The sequence below is a fragment of the Camellia sinensis genome, chromosome 2 (assembly GCF_055761805.1).
Source record: "Camellia sinensis isolate YWXY chromosome 2, ASM5576180v1, whole genome shotgun sequence".
NCBI classification, from domain to species: domain Eukaryota; kingdom Viridiplantae; phylum Streptophyta; class Magnoliopsida; order Ericales; family Theaceae; genus Camellia; species Camellia sinensis.
In genome coordinates, this window is record NC_138962.1 from 21,896,220 (window position 1) to 21,917,218 (window position 20,999).

General features: G+C 40.3%; 1 long non-coding RNA gene across 1 annotated transcript; it reads left to right on the plus strand.

Moving 5' to 3' along the window:
* Positions 1-18,647: 18,647 nt before the first annotated feature.
* On the plus strand, positions 18,648-19,981 carry LOC145819909 (uncharacterized). The gene is made up of 4 exons (XR_014360679.1): positions 18,648-18,856; positions 19,234-19,314; positions 19,514-19,573; positions 19,772-19,981. It is a non-coding gene; the product is annotated as an uncharacterized LOC145819909 (long non-coding RNA).
* Positions 19,982-20,999: the final 1,018 nt, after the last annotated feature.

Here is a 20,999-nt window from a genome sequence, read left to right on the forward strand (position 1 = left end):
GGAAATTACAGATATCTTTGAAGTTTATATTTTCATAACAAATTGTCTCCCAAAATTTATATTTTCATAACAAATTGTCCCATAATTTGTTACAATTTATTATGAAAATATTAGCTTCAGAGAAATATTTGTAATTTCTCAAATCTCAGGATATTTATATGTAATTTGCCCTTAAAATAAACTAAACTCACATGCAACAACCCCATAATTCTCATCAATCCAGTGAAGTGTCCACACCACAGCCTTTGCATGGGCTATTACTTCGACAATCGTTACTCTGAAATGGTGTATAGAAAATTGAAGCCATGGTGGGTTGTTTAGCGGACGAATCAGGGTATTTGAAGAATGGAGATAGAGCTCGTTGCATTGTTGAGAGCAGCATGGGTCACGGCGACGCTACCTATACTCGTCGCTTCCATTCCTTCTGTAAGATAAATTGATAGAGAGAGAAATACAGAGAGAATAAATTGTATGTATTCAATTGATTGATTATTCAGTGATTTACAACACTCTCATTTATAGAGAGAAAAGGTGGTATACATAGGATACTAAGTAACTAACACCGAAAGCAGAAACATTATCATTAGTGGGATAGTTGGATAGCTAGATATTGCACACTAATATTACACTAACAGCCCCCCTCAAACTCAAGGAGGATAGGTACTAACCAACTTGAGTTTGGAGAGAGTAACAAAACAGGAAAGTAAGCTAATAAATAAAATAAAATTGGATAGGAGACACTGTATGGTCGTGTCAAATCGTTATTGAAGACACGGTATGGTCGTGTCAAACAGTTGGAGAAGAAACTGTATGGTCGTGTCGGACCGTTGTAGCAGACAATGTCGGGACAGTTTACGGGGTCATGCCGGACCGATGTAGAAGCTAATCGGAATCAATGTCGGGACAGTTTACGGGGTCATGCCGGACCAATGTAGAGGCTAACCGAATCAATGTCAGGACAGTTTACGAGGTCATGCCGGACCGATATAAAAGCTAACCGGAATCAATGTCGGGACAGTTTATGGGGTCATGCCGGACCGATGTAGAAGCTAACCAGAATCAATGTCAGGACAGTTTACGGGGTCATGCCAGACCGTTGTAGAAAACTTTGGTGGTACATTAAGGGAGCGACTTAGAGAGTGCGCCATGGGGTGGCTTGGGTGGTTCGCATGGTGTATAACCATGCTCACCATGATATATGTATAATACCCCCTCTCAAACTCAAATAGGTTTGAAGATAGAAACCTATTGGAGGTTGAAACAAATGGATTAATAAAGTGGAGTAGAACGGCTCAATACAGAGTGGAGATGTGGAAAAAAAATGGTAGAAAGGTTTTTTTTTTTTGTTTGTTTTTGTTTTTTGTGTGTGTGTAGAACAGTGAGCGGGGTGCCCTGATATGAAGAAAACAAGGGTGTTGCGCAAGCCGGATGGCAAGAATGACACAAGGTTGTTTGGAGCAGAAAAATTAGTGAGATGGTGTTGAATGTGGGTTGGTATTATAATAAACAAAATATGTATGTATATATAGAAAAGAAAAGAAAGTTGAAGAGAGTGTGAACATGCTGATGATGAAAAGTAAAAACATAACATAAATTAAAAATTAAAGGGGGTAGTGGGGAACTGAGTGGTGTTTGGTTAGAGTGGTGGAAGAAGATACATGGCCAGCAGGATGATTAGGTTTTGGTGGGTGGGAAAAAAAGTAAAGTGAGATAGAGAAAATCTTTTTGCCGGATTGTGAGAGAGAGAGCTTCGATGCAAGTGTGAATGGTGTGGGTCTGTGTCGTGCTGTCTGTATCGGTGTGTGAATGTATGGTGTGTATCTGGGTGTGTTGTGTATGGTGTGTGGGTGTGTTGTCTAGCTCCAAAACATGCTATCTTTCATCTCCCTTTGTATGTGTAAGAACCCACATTTTTCATCTTAATCATGTTCATGAGCATTTGTATGATTATGGCTTGTTAAGCTTGCATGTGTGTGTTCGTGACTTGTCCTACCGAGGTGAGCGAGATCCATGCCTTGATTTGATACCTTTGTGATTTGTCTAAGTGTTATGTGCTTGCCGAAGTTACGTTTAGCCGACGTTATGCCTAGATCATTCCAAGCCGAGGTAACCCTTAGTCTAGTAGTAGTATCTTGGAACCCCCTTGTTGACCTCCGTCCTTGCCTCGACCACATTAGCCGAGATGTTACCTTGCACCCAAGCGATCTCGTCCTGGAGTGGTACGACCTAGGCCGAGGTGTGGCGCATCTAGGCCAAGATGCGGCACAGCTTAGTCAAGTGTTGTCCTTCCTAGCCGAGGTCATTGCCACCTTAGTTGCCAAAGTCCTTTGTTAGCCGATGTCACCCCTTGCCGGAGTGTCATTCTGTGTAGCTTGTTAGATACGCCTTGTTGTTAGCCGATGTCATTGCCCTGTCAGAGAGCCCATACCGTTTTGCTTGTTGAACACCCTTCCACCATGTTTTGTCTGGTCTGTCAGTCACCTTTTCAGGTAGAACCCAACCAGTCGCCGCCACGTGTCTCAGCAGAGGGTTAACCCCAGAACCGGGTATAGAAAACTATCATTTGGTATCATAAACTTGCTTTGTAGAGAGAGAAGCTCTAGGAAGAAGAAAGAGTTTTAGAGTGAAGAAGTAAGTCTTCAAGCTTGATTCCTAGAGATCAAACCGTTAGATTCGTGTTCTAAGGTTAGATTCTTAATCTGCTCATGATGTTCTTTATGTTCATGTTATTGTATTGCATGATCGGATATGATTTGTAAGCCATGCATCGTTTTGAAATTCAGTTTTAGAAAGAGAAAATGACATTCATGTGTTCTTCAAGAAAAGTCATGTTTTGATCCGAAAGCTTTTTGCCTAGATTCACGTTTTGTGTTTGTTCTTGCATGATTTCCAATTATGGGTACCCAGGTCCATGTTTTCAAACTTGTAGCATGAAAATCCCAGATTTTGTGATGTCAAGTGGTGATTGAACATTCATACTTCTCACGTTTTTCATACTCATGTTTTCACGATTCATCAGCAGAGGGAAACCCAGGTTTTCCCCGATCTCTTTTCCTTAAATGTGGCCCTCGGGAACACACCTCGGCGAGAAGGTGTGGAACCTCGGCTTAGACCTGGTCGGTGCCCAGTATGTTTTCCAAAATCATTTGCATGCATGTTAGACTTGTTTTGAGGAATATGTTCAAGTACGCTTTGCCATGTGATTGTAGGACTTGGACCTTGCTTGACCCCGACGTTTGAAGAATTAAGTGAGTGGTATTTTTAATAAAGCTATGTTACACTTGTTTTGATAAATCTTGTTTTGCCTTGTCTTGAAAAGTATTTGATTTAGCATGAATGACTATCCCTAATTGTATATCAAGCACTATCTTGTTTTGATGACATGTCTTGAAAGTCCTTAGCTGCAGGGGACTATAATGCAACTGCACTCTTGTCTTGACAGTCCTTAGTGCTAGAGGACTATAAACTTTCGCAGCACAGCTTGTCTTGACAGTCCTTAGTGCTAGAGGACTATAAACTTTCGCAGCACAGCTTGTCTTGACAGTCCTTAGTGCTAGAGGACTCTAAACTTTCGCAGCACAGCTTGTCTTGACAGTCCTTAGTGCTAGAGGACTCTAAACTTTCGCAGCACAGCTTGTCTTGATATGTCATCACCCCTTGAAATAAGTAGATGTTATTAACATCCAAGGAACTTGAAAGCCGGCAAATGAACTTGATTTTTCCCTCTTGGTTGTAAAGTATACTATGTATTGTTTTGTAAGAAATCTTGGATATCAATCATGCAAAACCTTTATTTCTGATATCATTCACTGAGTATCCAAGCTCCCCCTCTCCATATATATATGTAGGTGATGAACAAGAAGGCATTGAGGCCTAGGCGTGATGCCGATGTGTTTTGGGCGCATAGCCGACATGTTTTGGATTCGCGTTTTGCATCGTCTTGAAGATTATGCTTCTCGGCTTATGATTTCTTTTGTTTATTTTGGCATATGTTGGCTTGAGAAGCCTTTTGGTCAGGATGTATTTTGTATCTCATTCTTGCTGTACCTAATTGTAAGACTTGTAAAGGTGTTTGATGTATGACATTCCATTGGATTTATGCATGGCTCTCATGGACCACTCAGTTTTATATGTTTATTTTGCTTCCGCTCTTGTAAGCCCCATATTTTATACTCTGATTGTGTGTGATTTTTGTAAGTTGGCTTTCGGTAACCTCGGGTTACTGGCCATCACGGCACCAAACTACTAGGGGCGGTTTGGGGGCGTGACAGATTGGTATCAGCACAGCTTGTCTTGATATATCATCACCCCTTGAAATAAGTAGATGTTATTAACATCCAAGGAACTTGAAAGCCGGCAAATGAACTTGATTTTTCCCTCTTGGTTGTAAAGTATACTATGTATTGTTTTGTAAGAAATCTTGGATATCAATCATGCAAAACCTTTATTTCTGATATCATTCACTGAGTATCCAAGCTCTCCCTCTCCATATATATATGTAGGTGATGAACAAGAAGGCATTGAGGCCTAGGCGTGATGCCGATGTGTTTTGGGCGCATAGCCGACATGTTTTGGATTCGCGTTTTGCATCGTCTTGAAGATTATGCTTCTCGGCTTATGATTTCTTTTGTTTATTTTGGCATATGTCGGCTTGAGAAGCCTTTTGGTCAGGATGTATTTTGTATCTCATTCTTGCTGTACCTAATTGTAAGACTTGTAAAGGTGTTTGATGTATGACATTCCATTGGACTTATGCACGGCTCTCATGGACCACTCAGTTTTATATGTATATTTTGCTTCCGCTCTTGTAAGCCCCATATTTTATACTCTGATTGTGTGTGATTTTTGTAAGTTGGCTTTCGGTAACCTCGGGTTACTGGCCATCACGGCACCAAACTACTAGGGGCGGTTTGGGGGCGTGACAGATTGGTATCAGAGCACAAGATCCTTGTAGTACGTTAATCACACACCTTGAGTCCTAGAGAGCCTAGGATTTCCCTTAGAAGAATGTTAAGATTGCATCATATTGCTTGCTACTTGACTATGTGTGCATCATTTTGGCCTAGACGTTTGTTACTTGTATAAGTGTTATCTGTTTAGTTGTTTTAAAGTCTCATCTTGCATTCCCCCTAGCATCATGAGGAGAGGTAGACCCCCAGTTGGCCGAGATCGATCAGAAGACAGGTTGGAGAGATTGGAAAGGTTAGTCGAAGGCTTGGTTCGTGAGCAGAGACAACCTAGGCCACAGGATACTGGTACCACTTCTACGCATGCCGAACAGACGAATGGCCAATATGCAGCTCCACCCCCTCCAGTGCCACAAGTGCCTCCGCAGCAAGCTCTGTATGGGAACGACACGATAACTCTAATCAGAGAATTCAAGAAGATGAAACCGCCGAGAGTTCAGGTGAGGGTCAGAGGAAGAGACAGAGTTATGATAATCGCCGAGTTCCGTTTAACGCCAAGAAGAAGATGAGTACGGACAGTTCCAGCAACTCCAATCAAGAAGGTAACGTTAAGCCGATGTGCGCGAGTTGTGGAAAGCTACATTTCGGGGTTTGTCGTTGGACAACAGGAGCTTGTTATGAGTGCGGCGAGATAGGCCATCGCGTGAAGGACTGCCCGAAAGCAAGGACCGATGATGGGAGGAGGAATGGAAGCACCTCAGGCTCGGCACAGAAAAATAACGTCGGGGGGATACAGGCGAGGCAGGGCAGAGTTTTCGCATTAGTGCCAGGAGACGCCCAGAATGCTGAAGCGGTGGTGTCAGGTACCATTTCAATTTGTTCTCAAGATGCATACGTATTGATTGATTCGGGTTCTACGCATTCATTTGTGTCCACTATATTTTCCGAGAAGTTGGGTAGAGAATTAGAACCCCTTGACTACATATTATCTGTTTCTACTCTATCTGGGAGGAATATGATTGTCACATCCGTTTATAAGGCGTGTATTGTCATGGTTGAGAGGGTAGAGTTGTTAGTTGATTTGATGCCATTAAGCATGACCCACTTCGATGTCATATTGGGAATGGATTGGTTAGTAGCGAACCATGCATCCATTAATTGTGTTACTAAGAGCGTCACACTGAAGACCCCAAGTCAAGCCGAGGTCATTTTCCAAGGTAAAGGAGTAGTACCTCCACCTTACTTAATCTCATCCATGAAGGCCTACAAGTTAATCCAAAAAGGATATCAGGGTTATTTATGCAGTATACTAAGTGATTTGAATGGAAATGTTGAGTTAGCCGACATACCTATTGTTGAGGAATTCCCCGACGTCTTTCCGAATGAGTTGCCTGGCCACCTTGTCGATAGGGAAATAGAGTTTACCGTGGACATCCCGCCAGGAACACAACCCATCTCCAAAACACCCTACAGAATGGCCCCAGCAGAACTTAGAGAACTGAAATCGCAATTACAAGAATTGTTGGATAAGGGATTCGTCAGGCCGAGCACTTCACCGTGGGGAGCACCCGTTTTATTTGTTAAGAAAAAGGACGGCACCCTTCGTCTTTGCATTGACTACAGAGAACTTAATAAGGTGACCATTAAGAACAAATATCCATTACCAAGAATCGATGATTTGCTTGATCAGCTACGAGGAGCACGAGTCTTTTCCAAGATTGACCTTAGGTCAGGCTACCACCAGTTGAAGGTTAAAGCCGAGGACATCGAGAAAACTGCTTTTCGGACAAGATATGGCCACTACGAATTTTTAGTAATACCATTCGGAGTGACCAATGCCCCAGCAGCATTCATGGACTTGATGAACAGAGTCTTTAAGCCGTACCTAGATGAGTTTGTCATTATTTTTATCGACGACATATTGATCTATTCCGGGAGTACGAGCGAGCACGAGAATCATCTGAGACTTGCCCTGTAGACCTTGAGGGATAAGAAGTTGTACGCCAAGTTGAGTAAATGCGAGTTTTGGCTTTCCAACATTTCATTTCTAGGGCATGTAATTAATGAAGACGGTATATCAGTTGACCCCAGCAAGATTGAAGCTGTTGTGAGTTGGCCGACGCCAACCAACGTGTCCGAGGTTCGTAGTTTCCTGGGTTTGGCAGGTTATTACAGAAAGTTTGTGAAGGATTTCTCGAGGATTGCAGTGCCATTGACACAACTAACTAAGAAGGGAGTAGCTTATGAATGGACCCATGAAAGAGAATCAGCCTTCCAGGAGCTGAAGACGAGGTTAGTTACAGCACCAGTTCTTATACTACCATCGGCTAATGAGGAATTTCAGATTTACAGTGATGCTTCACATAAGGGTTTGGGTTGCGTGTTAATGCAAGAAGGTAAAGTCATAGCGTACGCGTCTCGTCAGTTGAAGCCCAATGAAGAGAATTATCCTACCCATGATCTGGAGTTGGCTGCCGTGGTTTTTGCTTTGAAGATATGGCATCACTACTTGTATGGAGCATCTTGCCAAGTTTTCACCGACCACAAGAGTCTGAAGTACTTGTTCACCCAGAAAGAGTTAAATATGAGGCAGAGAAGATGGCTTGAGTTATTAAAGGACTATGACATGCAGATCCAGTACCATCCGGGTAAGGCAAACTCCGTAGCCGACGCATTAAGCACGAAGCTAGTCGGAAGTTTGGCGTGTCTGGCAACGGTCTCAGCGGAACCGACCATCGTTGAGGAAGTGAAGACCAGGCAGATGGAAGATAAATTCCTAAAAAGGGTAATTGATGAATTCGTCTCCAAGCCGAGGCCAGGATACACAGTGGAAAATCAGGTGCTTAGGTTCGAAGGGAGATTGTGCGTGGCCGACGTGCCAGAGTTGAAAAGAAAGATTTTGCAAGAAGCCCATAACTCCAAGTTTGCCATTCATCCAGGGAGCACCAAGATGTATCAAGACGTGAAGCGTACTTTTTGGTGGCCAAACATGAAAAGAGAGATAGCCGAGTTTGTGTTTCAGTGTCTGTGTTGTCAGCAAATAAAGGCAGAACACCAGAGACCGGCTGGACTTCTTCAACCCTTGTCAATTCTTGAGTGGAAATGGGAGCACATCTCCATGGATTTCGTAGTGGGTTTGCCGAGGACGCAAAGAGGTATGAATTCCATCTGGGTCGTAGTCGACAGATTTACTAAGCCAGCTCACTTCTTGCCTGTCAAGAATACATTCAATGCCGACTGACTTGCCGAATTGTACATGAATGAGATCGTCAGACTTCATGGTGTGCCGATGTCCATTGTGTCAGACCGAGATCCGAAGTTCGTTTCTAGATTTTGGCAAAGTCTACAAGAAGCTTTAGGAACAGAGTTGAGATTTAGCACAGCCTTTCACCCCCAGACCGACGGGCAGACAGAAAGAATGATCCAGACACTCGAAGACATGCTCAGGTTGTGCGTGTTGGATTTTCAGGGAAGTTGGGAATCACATTTGCCATTAGTGGAGTTCGCGTACAATAACAACTATCAAGCCAGCATCGGTATGGCGCCGTATGAAGCCTTGTATGGGAGGGAGTGCAGGTCGCCGATATGTTGGACTGAAGTGGGAGACAAAGCTCTAATTGGCCCTGAGTTGGTTCGAATGACAACTGAAAAGATCAAACTCATTCAACAGAGGATTAAAACCGCGCAGAGTCGACAGAAGAGTTATGCCGATCAGAGAAGGAGGGAGTTAGAATTTGAAATTGGGGATCATGTATTTTTGAAGGTTTCGCCGATGACAGGAGTTACGAGATTTGGGAAGAAGGGCAAACTCGCACCCCGATACGTTGGGCCATTTGAAATTCTTGAGAGGATTAACACCGTTGCTTACAGACTTGCTTTGCCACCAGAGTTGAGTCAAGTCCACAGCGTGTTCCATGTTTCGATGTTGAGAAAATACATCCGAGACCCACCGCATGTAATAGATTATTCCGGGATTGTGGTTAATGAAGATCTGGGCTACGAAGAGAAGCCGATGAGGATTATTGACAGACAAGTGAGACAGTTGAGAAATAAGTCGATATCGATGGTAAAAATTGAATGGTTGGAGCATTATGGCAAGGAGGCCACGTGGGAAAAGGAAGAAGAAATGAAAATCTGTTATCCGGAGTTATTTGTGGGACAAGGTAACTTAAGTTTGGGGACCAAACTTCCTTAAGGAGGGTAGACTGTAAGAACCCACATTTTTCATCTTAATCATGTTCATGAGCATTTGTATGATTATGGCTTGTTAAGCTTGCATGTGTGTGTTCGTGACTTGTCCTACCGAGGTGAGCGAGATCCATGCCTTGATTTGATACCTTTGTGATTTGTCTAAGTGTTATGTGCTTGCCGAAGTTACGTTTAGCCGACGTTATGCCTAGATCATTCCAAGCCGAGGTAACCCTTAGTCTAGTAGTAGTATCTTGGAACCCCCTTGTTGACCTCCGTCCTTGCCTCGACCACATTAGCCGAGATGTTACCTTGCACCCAAGCGATCTCGTCCTGGAGTGGTACGACCTAGGCCGAGGTGTGGCGCATCTAGGCCAAGATGCGGCACAGCTTAGTCAAGTGTTGTCCTTCCTAGCCGAGGTCATTGCCACCTTAGTTGCCAAAGTCCTTTGTTAGCCGATGTCACCCCTTGCCGGAGTGTCATTCTGTGTAGCTTGTTAGATACGCCTTGTTGTTAGCCGATGTCATTGCCCTGTTAGAGAGCCCATACCGTTTTGCTTGTTGAACACCCTTCCACCATGTTTTGTCTGGTCTGTCAGTCACCTTTTCAGGTAGAACCCAACCAGTCGCCGCCACGTGTCTCAGCAGAGGGTTAACCCCAGAACCGGGTATAGAAAACTATCATTTGGTATCATAAACTTGCTTTGTAGAGAGAGAAGCTCTAGGAAGAAGAAAGAGTTTTAGAGTGAAGAAGTAAGTCTTCAAGCTTGATTCCTAGAGATCAAACCGTTAGATTCGTGTTCTAAGGTTAGATTCTTAATCTGCTCATGATGTTCTTTATGTTCATGTTATTGTATTGCATGATCGGATATGATTTGTAAGCCATGCATCGTTTTGAAATTCAGTTTTAGAAAGAGAAAATGACATTCATGTGTTCTTCAAGAAAAGTCATGTTTTGATCCGAAAGCTTTTTGCCTAGATTCACGTTTTGTGTTTGTTCTTGCATGATTTCCAATTATGGGTACCCAGGTCCATGTTTTCAAACTTGTAGCATGAAAATCCCAGATTTTGTGATGTCAAGTGGTGATTGAACATTCATACTTCTCACGTTTTTCATACTCATGTTTTCACGATTCATCAGCAGAGGGAAACCCAGGTTTTCCCCGATCTCTTTTCCTTAAATGTGGCCCTCGGGAACACACCTCGGCGAGAAGGTGTGGAACCTCGGCTTAGACCTGGTCGGTGCCCAGTATGTTTTCCAAAATCATTTGCATGCATGTTAGACTTGTTTTGAGGAATATGTTCAAGTACGCTTTGCCATGTGATTGTAGGACTTGGACCTTGCTTGACCCCGACGTTTGAAGAATTAAGTGAGTGGTATTTTTAATAAAGCTATGTTACACTTGTTTTGATAAATCTTGTTTTGCCTTGTCTTGAAAAGTATTTGATTTAGCATGAATGACTATCCCTAATTGTATATCAAGCACTATCTTGTTTTGATGACATGTCTTGAAAGTCCTTAGCTGCAGGGGACTATAATGCAACTGCACTCTTGTCTTGACAGTCCTTAGTGCTAGAGGACTATAAACTTTCGCAGCACAGCTTGTCTTGACAGTCCTTAGTGCTAGAGGACTATAAACTTTCGCAGCACAGCTTGTCTTGACAGTCCTTAGTGCTAGAGGACTCTAAACTTTCGCAGCACAGCTTGTCTTGACAGTCCTTAGTGCTAGAGGACTCTAAACTTTCGCAGCACAGCTTGTCTTGATATGTCATCACCCCTTGAAATAAGTAGATGTTATTAACATCCAAGGAACTTGAAAGCCGGCAAATGAACTTGATTTTTCCCTCTTGGTTGTAAAGTATACTATGTATTGTTTTGTAAGAAATCTTGGATATCAATCATGCAAAACCTTTATTTCTGATATCATTCACTGAGTATCCAAGCTCTCCCTCTCCATATATATATGTAGGTGATGAACAAGAAGGCATTGAGGCCTAGGCATGATGCCGATGTGTTTTGGGCGCATAGCCGACATGTTTTGGATTTGCGTTTTGCATCGTCTTGAAGATTATGCTTCTCGGCTTATGATTTCTTTTGTTTATTTTGGCATATGTCGGCTTGAGAAGCCTTTTGGTCAGGATGTATTTTGTATCTCATTCTTGCTGTACCTAATTGTAAGACTTGTAAAGGTGTTTGATGTATGACATTCCATTGGACTTATGCACGGCTCTCATGGACCACTCAGTTTTATATGTATATTTTGCTTCCGCTCTTGTAAGCCCCATATTTTATACTCTGATTGTGTGTGATTTTTGTAAGTTGGCTTTCGGTAACCTCGGGTTACTGGCCATCACGGCACCAAACTACTAGGGGCGGTTTGGGGGCGTGACAGTATGGGTGTGGGTGTGTTGTATGGTGTGTTCTTTCAAACGGTCTGTTTCTCATTTTCAGCTATAATTCCAAGCTCGAGATCGATATCAACGGAGATTAGCGACGATGGTGGTGCTGTCTCCGACAACGATACCGGGAGGTTGCCAATGACGCCGGAAGAGGGCGGCAGAGCTCCGGCGTTAGATTCATGTTGCGATGGTGACGCGCAGTTGTTATCCACCGCCTACGGATGCGTCGGTGGTGCCTGCGGTTGCAGCAAAGGACCCACTGGTAGCCTTGAGGTAGTCGCTCGATGCCCTGGCTGCGGAGGAGCTCGACGGAGTCCGGTGCGTGGAGGTCACGCGCAACGTCGAAGTTACAGAAATTGAACTCCCAAATGAAGCCGCTCTCGTCGGAGCCGAGATGTGTGAGGTTTCCGGCGGCGTCAGTGAGAGTGAGACCGAGCTGGATGAGATTCAAAGCGTCGAAGTTTGATTTCAAGAGCTTGTAGTGGTTCGACGGAAGGATTGATCTGGTATTGGAGACGCCATATTGATTGATTCACAGCCACCTATTGGACCCAACATTTGTTTGCATGGCGAATGAGATGGGTTGGTTATCCACATCAAGATTCAGTATATCCAAATCCATAATAGTTGAACCCAAGAGACTTGTTGTGTTGGGTTGGTTACCGAGAAGAGAATCAGAATTAGCTATATGGAGAAGTTTTGCAGTTATCACTGTGAAGTGGAGAGAGAAAGTGTGAGAGAGGTCTTGCTGGAGTTGATGGAGGTCTCAAATTGGTTGAGGTCCGGTGGACGGTCAAGGCAAGGTTGCCGCCCGCCGAAAGGCGAAGAATATCAAGAGGTTAACCTATAGCTCTGATACCATGTAAGATAAATTGATAGAGAGAGAAATACAGAGAAAATAAATTGTATGTATTCAATTGATTGATTATTCAGTGATTTACAACACTCTCATTTATAGAGAGAAAAGGTGGTATACATAGGATACTAAGTAACTAACACCGAAAGCAGAAACATTATCATTAGTGGGATAGCTGGATAGCTAGATATTGCACACTAATATTACACTAACACCTTCATCTCTGCTTAATTCGTTTCACGAATTTTTGTTAGGGTTTGCCAAGAGAGGGAAGATCATGCAATCATCCTCACAAGTAAGCGATTTTATCTCCATGTAAATATATATGTATGTACGTATGCAAGATTAATTTTTGTGTTCGAGTTTTGATACGGTAATACTCTGTGGTAATCAAATTTAGGTAACCATTTGATCTGTCGACAATCTGTTCGTGGGCTTATGCAAATTTTGAAAATGTTTTTGAGTTTGATTTGGGACTAATTAATGGAATTAGAGTTGGGTTTCTCTCAGTCGGTTGTTACCCTGTTGAAGATGGGATTTGGGAAGTCTGTTTGGTTTTTTCCATTGTTTATTACTTTTGCAAACTCTAAGAAGTTGTTTTTGTTAGTGATTTTTTTTTTATAAAAAAAAAAAATTGTTTACCTTTACTGTCCTCCTTGTGTCGTAGACGAATTTTGAATTTTTTTTTAAAAAAAATTCTTTAAAAAATAAAAAAAATCATTTTTTCCTATTATTTTGGAAATTTTTATTTTTTAATTTTCAATTCGTCTTGTGCAGAAATTTAGAAATATAATATTTTTTTGAATTTTTTTTAAAATTAAAAATTAAAAGGCAAATTTGTTTGATTGTAATTTTTTTTTTTGGTGAGTGAAATAGTTGATTTTTTTAGTTGCATTTTTAGCCCATGGTAAAGGAGGTTTTGAAGCTTCAGTAGATTGCTCCATTAAAACTTCTCATGATTGCATCAAATTTCACTGAAACTTCGTTCCATTGAATTGCTGAATTGTAGAAATTCATGTACCTCAGAAATTCTTCTGTCATTTTTACACATTGGCTGTGGTTTGGACAACATTCTTGCTCGCTGCAACTTGGTTTTATGTGTATAAAATGGCACCGTTGGTGTCTGAGCCATTGCAATATTCTAGTAGTGAAAGTTCAAACACTGAGAGACACAGGGTATGGCGGTCTGTGTTTCTGCTTTTGTTGATGGGAGTTCAAGCTTTGAGGTGCCTTGTTGAGACAATAAATGTATTTAATTATAGTCCCTCAGCTCGGATGCACGTTTTTGGCAACCTTGCTGGCCTATTATAAGTTTCATAACCTGAAAACTTTATTGAGAGGGAGATTTATAATCTAGCTTTGGGCCGGAAGGAGGCGGACAGAAGATGGCCGAGCATGTTTGGGCCGAGCTAACTTGGGCCTGATTAGAGTGGGATTTGCTTGGTTGAGGCTCGCCCCTGTTTAGGCCGAGCTAATTGGGGCTTCCTTTGAGATGATCTTGCTCGGTCCAGGCCTAGAACTGAGGTCCAGGTCCCATGTTTGGACCGAGCTTCTCCGGATTTGGACTTGCTCGGCCGAGGCCTTTCCTCGAGGTCTACTTAGCCGAGATGAGCGTCTGCTACCGGGTTTTGTGGGAACACGATTAGCTCGGTGGAAAAAGTCTTCTGAATGCCAGTGTAACCTGTCTGGAACTCGGTCCTGCCGGAGTGCTACCGAGCTCGGCTGTTATGGAGCTCGGCGAGTGGAGCACTCGGGCACGTTACGTAGCACGGTCGTGGAAGGTCGAGGTGATTCCGCCGGGTTGCCGAGTTCTCGCTAATGTAGCCTAACGGTTGGGTTAGGTGGTGATTGCTGGATTTGTGCTAACAGATGGGAGAGCAACACCACGTGTCAAGAGAGCAATGGGTGTAGAGTTGAGCGCAGAAAGTATATAAGCGTGACTGGGCCCCCATGCCGGACATAGAACATCATTTGGTGAGATAGACTTACATTCATTGAGTTTCTCTCTCTCTCTCTCTCTCTCTCTCTCTCTCTCTCTCTGAGTGTGTGCTAACTTGACCGTCGGAGGGGTTTCCGGCAACACACCGCCGGGTAGCTTACCGCCATTATGCTTTCAGGTTGATCGGTTAGACACAGAGCTTGGACGAAAGGAGTACGGACAGCGATGAATATTTGCTCCCCGTACAATTTATGATCTATAATTTTAATCTTTAATTTGATTGATACAATGTTTTCTCCTTGTTCTAATTGAGTTTATGCTTGACAGCATAGTGTGTTACTTCATGTCACAAACTATTTTGTCAAGGTCATGCTTATGCTGCTTTTCAAGGTTGAATTCTGTGGGTTCTTGGGTGGGTGGTATTACACTGATCCCTCATCATTCTGTGGGATCAGTAGGTTCCTTACTAGATTCTTTATTTCGATGCTCTTTGTTTGTTATCCATCAATACAGTTGTTTTTGTCATAGAGGAAGTATAAATCAAAATTAATTAACAATGATAACTCACTACAGGAAAAAAGGGTTATGGTGACGTTTTTTTAACGACGTTTTTTAAACGTCACTGTTATTAACATTTAACGGCGTTTAAAAAACGCCGCATATTCTTTTAACCAAAAACGACACCGTTTTATAATAGGAGGCGTTGAAAAACGCCTCCGAATGCGGTATACCGCACGCGCCTTTTCAATCCATATTTTGTATCTGGGGCCCCTCTCTCAACCCATACGCATGCATCATTTGGAATCTGAGAATCTGAGCCCCCTCTCTCTCTCTCTCAACCCTCTCTAAGCTCCATCGAAGATTCAAATATTCGAAGCTCCATCGAAGCAATTTTGAAGCTCCATCGAAGCTCCAAATCGAACCGATTTCGAAGCTCCGTCGAAGATTCAGAGATTCGGTGATTTCCATCGAAGATTCAGATATTCGAAGCTCCAGATCGAACTGATTTCGAAGCTCCATCAAAGCTCCAGATCTGACATCTGACCCCTCGATTACTCGCATTTCAAGCTTAAATCGGTACTCTCTCTCTCTCTCGCTCTCTCGCTCTCTACATGAAGCTACATAAATAGAAAGTTTCATTTTCAAGATTTCATAGAAATCATCTACATGAAGCTAATATAAACATGATGGAAAATTTAGAGTTATATTTTATGCCTCTGTTTCTGTGTGCTGCTCTGTTACTTAGAAACTATGGATCTTATGCAGATATTTACTTAGAGTTGTATGAAAATATTTACTTAGAAACTATGGATCTTATGCAGATTTAGCAGCATTAAATTTGTCAAATATACAAGCCTTTGTCTGCAGATTTAGCTCTGAATTTTTAGTTTATACTTTATGCCCTGCACTCTCAGTTTGTGTTTCTTTTACTATCAAGGAAGCTAAATGAACTAGAATGTCTGTTGATCATGGGATTTAATTTTTTACTATTTTATATTACCAATAGAAGTTGGAACATGCATTGTTTTTCATAAATGATTTAGAGATACATGTTCGAACAAAACTAGTTATCCTTTTTTTTTATATATATAAAATTTTATATGACTATATTAAAATCATAACTTTTTGTTGTTCATGGTTGGTTTCCAGATGACTCCATTGTAAAATAGATTCTGATTCAGTGGAGCTCAAAACTTTGATTTTCGTAAAATGTATCTAGTTTTTTTAATAACATCTTATATATATATATATATTGAATGCCATAGGAATTCCGATGTTCAAATTCCTTTAGAACATCAAAAGCAAGTATCAGCTTGAGCAAGCATTATATTTTGGTTAATATCACTATGATAGGAAAAACTATACCATTTCAGAATGATACTCTACTCTGGTTCATTGATTTGTTTACTCTATTACTTAGTTAATGCTTGTGATGTAGACAAAGACGGTAAGAATTGTACAATGCTTCTTTTGCAATGTAAAGAACTCTGCCACTATGATATGTCTCAAGACTTTGAAGAATCAGGTGAGTAGCTATTTATGTTGAAATTGTAGATTTAGTTCATAGACTTATGGAAATTCTTTTACGGCTCTCTTCTATAGTACTTTGGAATTTATTGCTTATAGGCAAGAATAGCATGTATGCTTTCTTTCCTCATATTGAGTTCTGATGGTTATTTCTCTTTCAGGGATCAGTTTACGCTCCTTCATTTGACCATGGTGTTGGAGATCCAATTGAAGATGATATTTTTGTGAACCTTCAGTAAGTATTTTTCTTCGTTTGGATATACAATTTTTTCTTCGTTTATTCACAATTCTCCCACTTTAGGCAATGGACTGATATTTACTTCAATGCCATAGAAAATGCAATGGGGCAGGTCAAGTTCAAGGGTACAATGGTTAAACAAGCCTTCAATTTGGAATTTCATGCTTATCTAAGCCAACAGAATTCCCTTAATGCTTTACTCATACACATTAATCCTTTCTGGTTTTAGATCCTTGAGAAGGTAAAGGTTGCATATGATATTCCCATAGTGACTGATGTTCATGAAAGCATCCAGGTAACTTTTTTCTTCCTCTTTCAAATGCCAATGTTCTATTGGTATTTATATGTTCTTCTATGTTTGATTTTTATGTGACTATAGAAAATCACGGAGCATATAGTATGTAGTTATCGAACACCATGCAACAACCTTGTTTTTGCTTTTTTGTTTTTGTTTTCACCACTCATGCCTTTACGTTTTCTAGTTTCCAAGAACAGTGCATTTGATATAGCTCCCCGTTAATATTAACTGAGAATATAGGGAATCAACACACATTTTGATCCAGTCAATAATAAGTTTTAAGGGGAACCTTATCAACTCGTGTCCTATTAGAAATCCCATTTTATTGTCATAAGCCATCATCAAGTCAACTTTAACAGCACATTTTTTGGGACCTTGCCAACCCGATGATAATTTCTCATTAATTTCTGAGCCAAAAATACACTGCCACTTATCCTCCTACCCTACACAAAAGCTGACTGAGTCTCATCAGTAACCTTGGGAAATACTTTCTTAACTTTCTCAGCTAATAACTTGGTAAGATATTCGTATATGGTGTTACAGCATGATATAATGACATTGGACCCCTCTCAACTTAACTTCTCATTAATTGTTTCTTTAAGGATGTCATCAAATGGTATTGACGTCACTTAAAAGTCATAAGCTTTTAAGATGATATATTTTTGTTCCTTCTATACCATTGACAAATGGACTGTTTACTGGTTTAGTTTCAAAGTAAGGATATGGGCTGTGTGTCCGACATGTCCAGTCAAAACTGGGCCCAACAAGCATGTTTAGTTATGCAAATTTACTGTGTAATTAATTGATAGACCTCCCTTATTATGTTTCTTTGTGACATGATTGCTTTAGAGCAAGTGAAGTGCCATCTTGAAGAAAAGTCACCATTCCACCTTAGGAAATAAAACACGAATACTAAGAAATTGTCTTTTATTTTTTCATTTTCTGTTGCTTTTACACTGTCTTACATAAAGTCAGTATTCTGCCTTGAGAAATAAGAGAAACATGCCAAGAAATTTGGGAGTTTAGATGTATAATATCCACACTTGATAGGGGGACTTGAGTCTATGTAACATGACTAGTGTATATAACATCACTTCAGATTTGGTGATATTTTAATTAATTTTACTGTGTGCTTCTTGGCTTATCAGGTATGGTCTGCTCCAAATTATTGTTATCGCTGTGGTAATGTAGCTTCAATATTGAGCTTCAATGAGAATCGGGCAAAGATGATGTTCTGTTTGGAGTAATTTTACTATTACATATATTTACAGTGGTTTTCTTCCATGATGTCATGTCAGATTTTTGCGAATGAGGTATTTTGATCTGATGAATAGGTTCATATATGTTTTCAGTTCTTCAAGAAATTGGTACTTCCCAAAAGACAAAGCTTCAAAAGAAATTGGTTTCTTGTCAACTATTAAACAATTAGAAACTTCCTTAGAGCAATTCATGTTTGAAACAGAATGCAACAAGAATTGATCTCTCTTATTGGATTAAATTCTTGCCTCATTCAAATACTACAGTGCAAATTACCTCTTTCTCCATTCTCATTGTTTCTTGGTTCTTAATTAGAGTGTAGCTGTGACTTGGTACAATGGCATTGTGGAAAGTACTGTCCACCTCCAGTCTTGCGGTGCAGGTTAGCCTAACATGGCTGCAGGTATTGCAAGGACTCTTTTTATATGTATTATATCTTTCTCATTTTGGCTGATGTGCCACTTTCATTTCAGATTTGGCTGATGCTGTGATTGAAAGCCTTCGCTACAGGAAATATCTGTTTTGTGGAAAATGATTACTCTTTTTTTTTATATTTACCATAGGCCTATATTATTCAATTAAATGTTGAAGGTGTATTTCCTCGTTAAGTATTTTGTAATTTTTCAGCTGAGTTTAAAATGAAAAGGTTATTATTCCTTTTGTCATTTGCAATGACTACTTGTTCAAGCTTTTGCTGATTGGAGATTCTGGAGTTGGAAAATCATGTCTTCTTCTGAGATTTGCTGTAAGTGCTTTGGAATGTTTTTCACTCTCTCCTATATTTCTTCTTTTTAATGAAAATCTAGTTGTAGTGATAGACAAATTTGTAGTTTATCTGATTTTCCCTTTTGTAGTTTATCTGTGTTGCATCTATAATATATATAAATGTTGACATATATTTGTTTCTGTTTGTCTTTACATACATATATTAGGTTTGTGGATACCATATTCTGAATCTGAGTAAACAAAATTTGAATCTTACCTACTTTATAGTTGATTCTGTTATGGGAAAGAATGCAGAGTATGTGGGTTATTTATTGGGAATTTGAATCCCAAATGAAAGGCCCACAGTTTTGAATCAAATATAAGATATTTATTGGGTATTTGTGCATGTGCCTTCAGAAATTGCTGTTCTGTTGTTTGATTCTCCTCTTGAGCTCTGTTCTGTTCCTCACTGTCACTGCGAGATCGCCGATCTTCAAGGTATGTTTCGTTTCTCTACTTTCTTTTTGATCTATACAAATTGCATATATATATATATGTGTGTGTGTGTGTGTGTGTGTATGTACATGATTGTGTTTATGAAGTTTAATTTGATTGTTGATTGTTTGTTATTTGAGCTTCAAATATGTGATTCTGTCTGTTTAGTTACTGAAAAACAGTTTAATCTGTGATTTTGTAGCTTATGTTGACTTTACAGGCACTTCCATCAATTGAAAAGGACAACATGCCTATACTGAAGGTATGGTATTTGATTAATTCTAAGTGTTTAGATGTTCATTCTGCAGTCAATTCAGGTAATGGGTTAGATGCTATTAAATTCAGTTTTTGTGTTATTCAAAAAAAGGTACTCGAATTTCTTCCTGAGCGAACTTTTTGTGTTATTTTTTTCTTTTTTTATCTTGATTTTTTGCATTCTTATTAGTGAACTTTTTTGCAGTATTTCCCAGCCAAGCTGAGATGGTGAACATTCCAAATTGAAGACATTGATTTGAGAAATCACAGATTTTATTTTATTTTTCTTTTTGTGATTGATTCATGCACTTGTATAAAATACAACAGGGATTTGTGGGTTCTTTGTAAATCCTCTGATGTGTTCTAGAAATGTTCTATCAATAAACAATTTAAATGCATTTGGTCAAGATAAAACATACACAGGTAGAATGATGTTGGGATTGAAATTATTGGATTTTTTTCTTGAAGGATGTATTGGGTACTATTATAGATGTGAGGGAATAGTAATCTCACAGAAATATATGTCTATACAAAGTTTTATTCATTATTGCTATTTTTACAGGTAAATCTTACAAAATTAGTAGTTAAAAAAAAAAAAAAAATCTATTGCGGCGTTTTTCAAAACGCCACTGTAGTTATATATTTAAAATAGCTAAAAAGCTATTACAACGTTTTTGAAGCGTCGCTGAAGGCCTGTGTGACGTCATGTTACCGTTGATTATCACATTTAGCGGCGTTTTTTTAAACGCCGCCTATACTAATTTAACGATGTTTTTAAAGCGTCATAAACTTACAGCGACGGCCGCGTCTTCGGCGTTTGGTGATAAGCGTCACTAAAGGAATTAGCGGCGTTTTTCAGACATATAGCGGCGTTTTTAAAACGCCGCTAAAAGCCTTTTTTCCAGCAGTGACTTATATGGAGAACCAGTACAATTGCAAATGGAAACAAAACTTCTGACCTAGCCTTTTACTAGGGGATGTCACTGTTTTTACCATTTGACTCACAGTCTAGATTTGATCTGCAATTCTACTATGCACCTTCTTGCAGACACGTGAAGGTTCATGGATCAAAGAACAACACCATAATAAGCTTGTTTCTGACATTTAGATTTTATAGAATGAAGAGAATGCTATTTTCGTGATAGCAAATGATACCGTTGATGTGTAGGAAGATATTTTACTGATATTTGGCATCTTTCTGAGCTTAGTTTCTATACAGCAGCACTGTTGTCACTTTGCTGTACATTTGCACTGGAGACCTTTGTTTTTGCTTCGAACCGGGTGGTTGAGTTCATTGTTGAAGGAAAGAATCAGATCCCAGCCAAAGAATTTGATTGGCGGGGATTTGCCAGTCCTCTTATGATCCTTAGATGGTACTCGTAGATTGGAATGGCTATATTTTTATGGGGTTGGATACATCAGTGCCGTTGTCA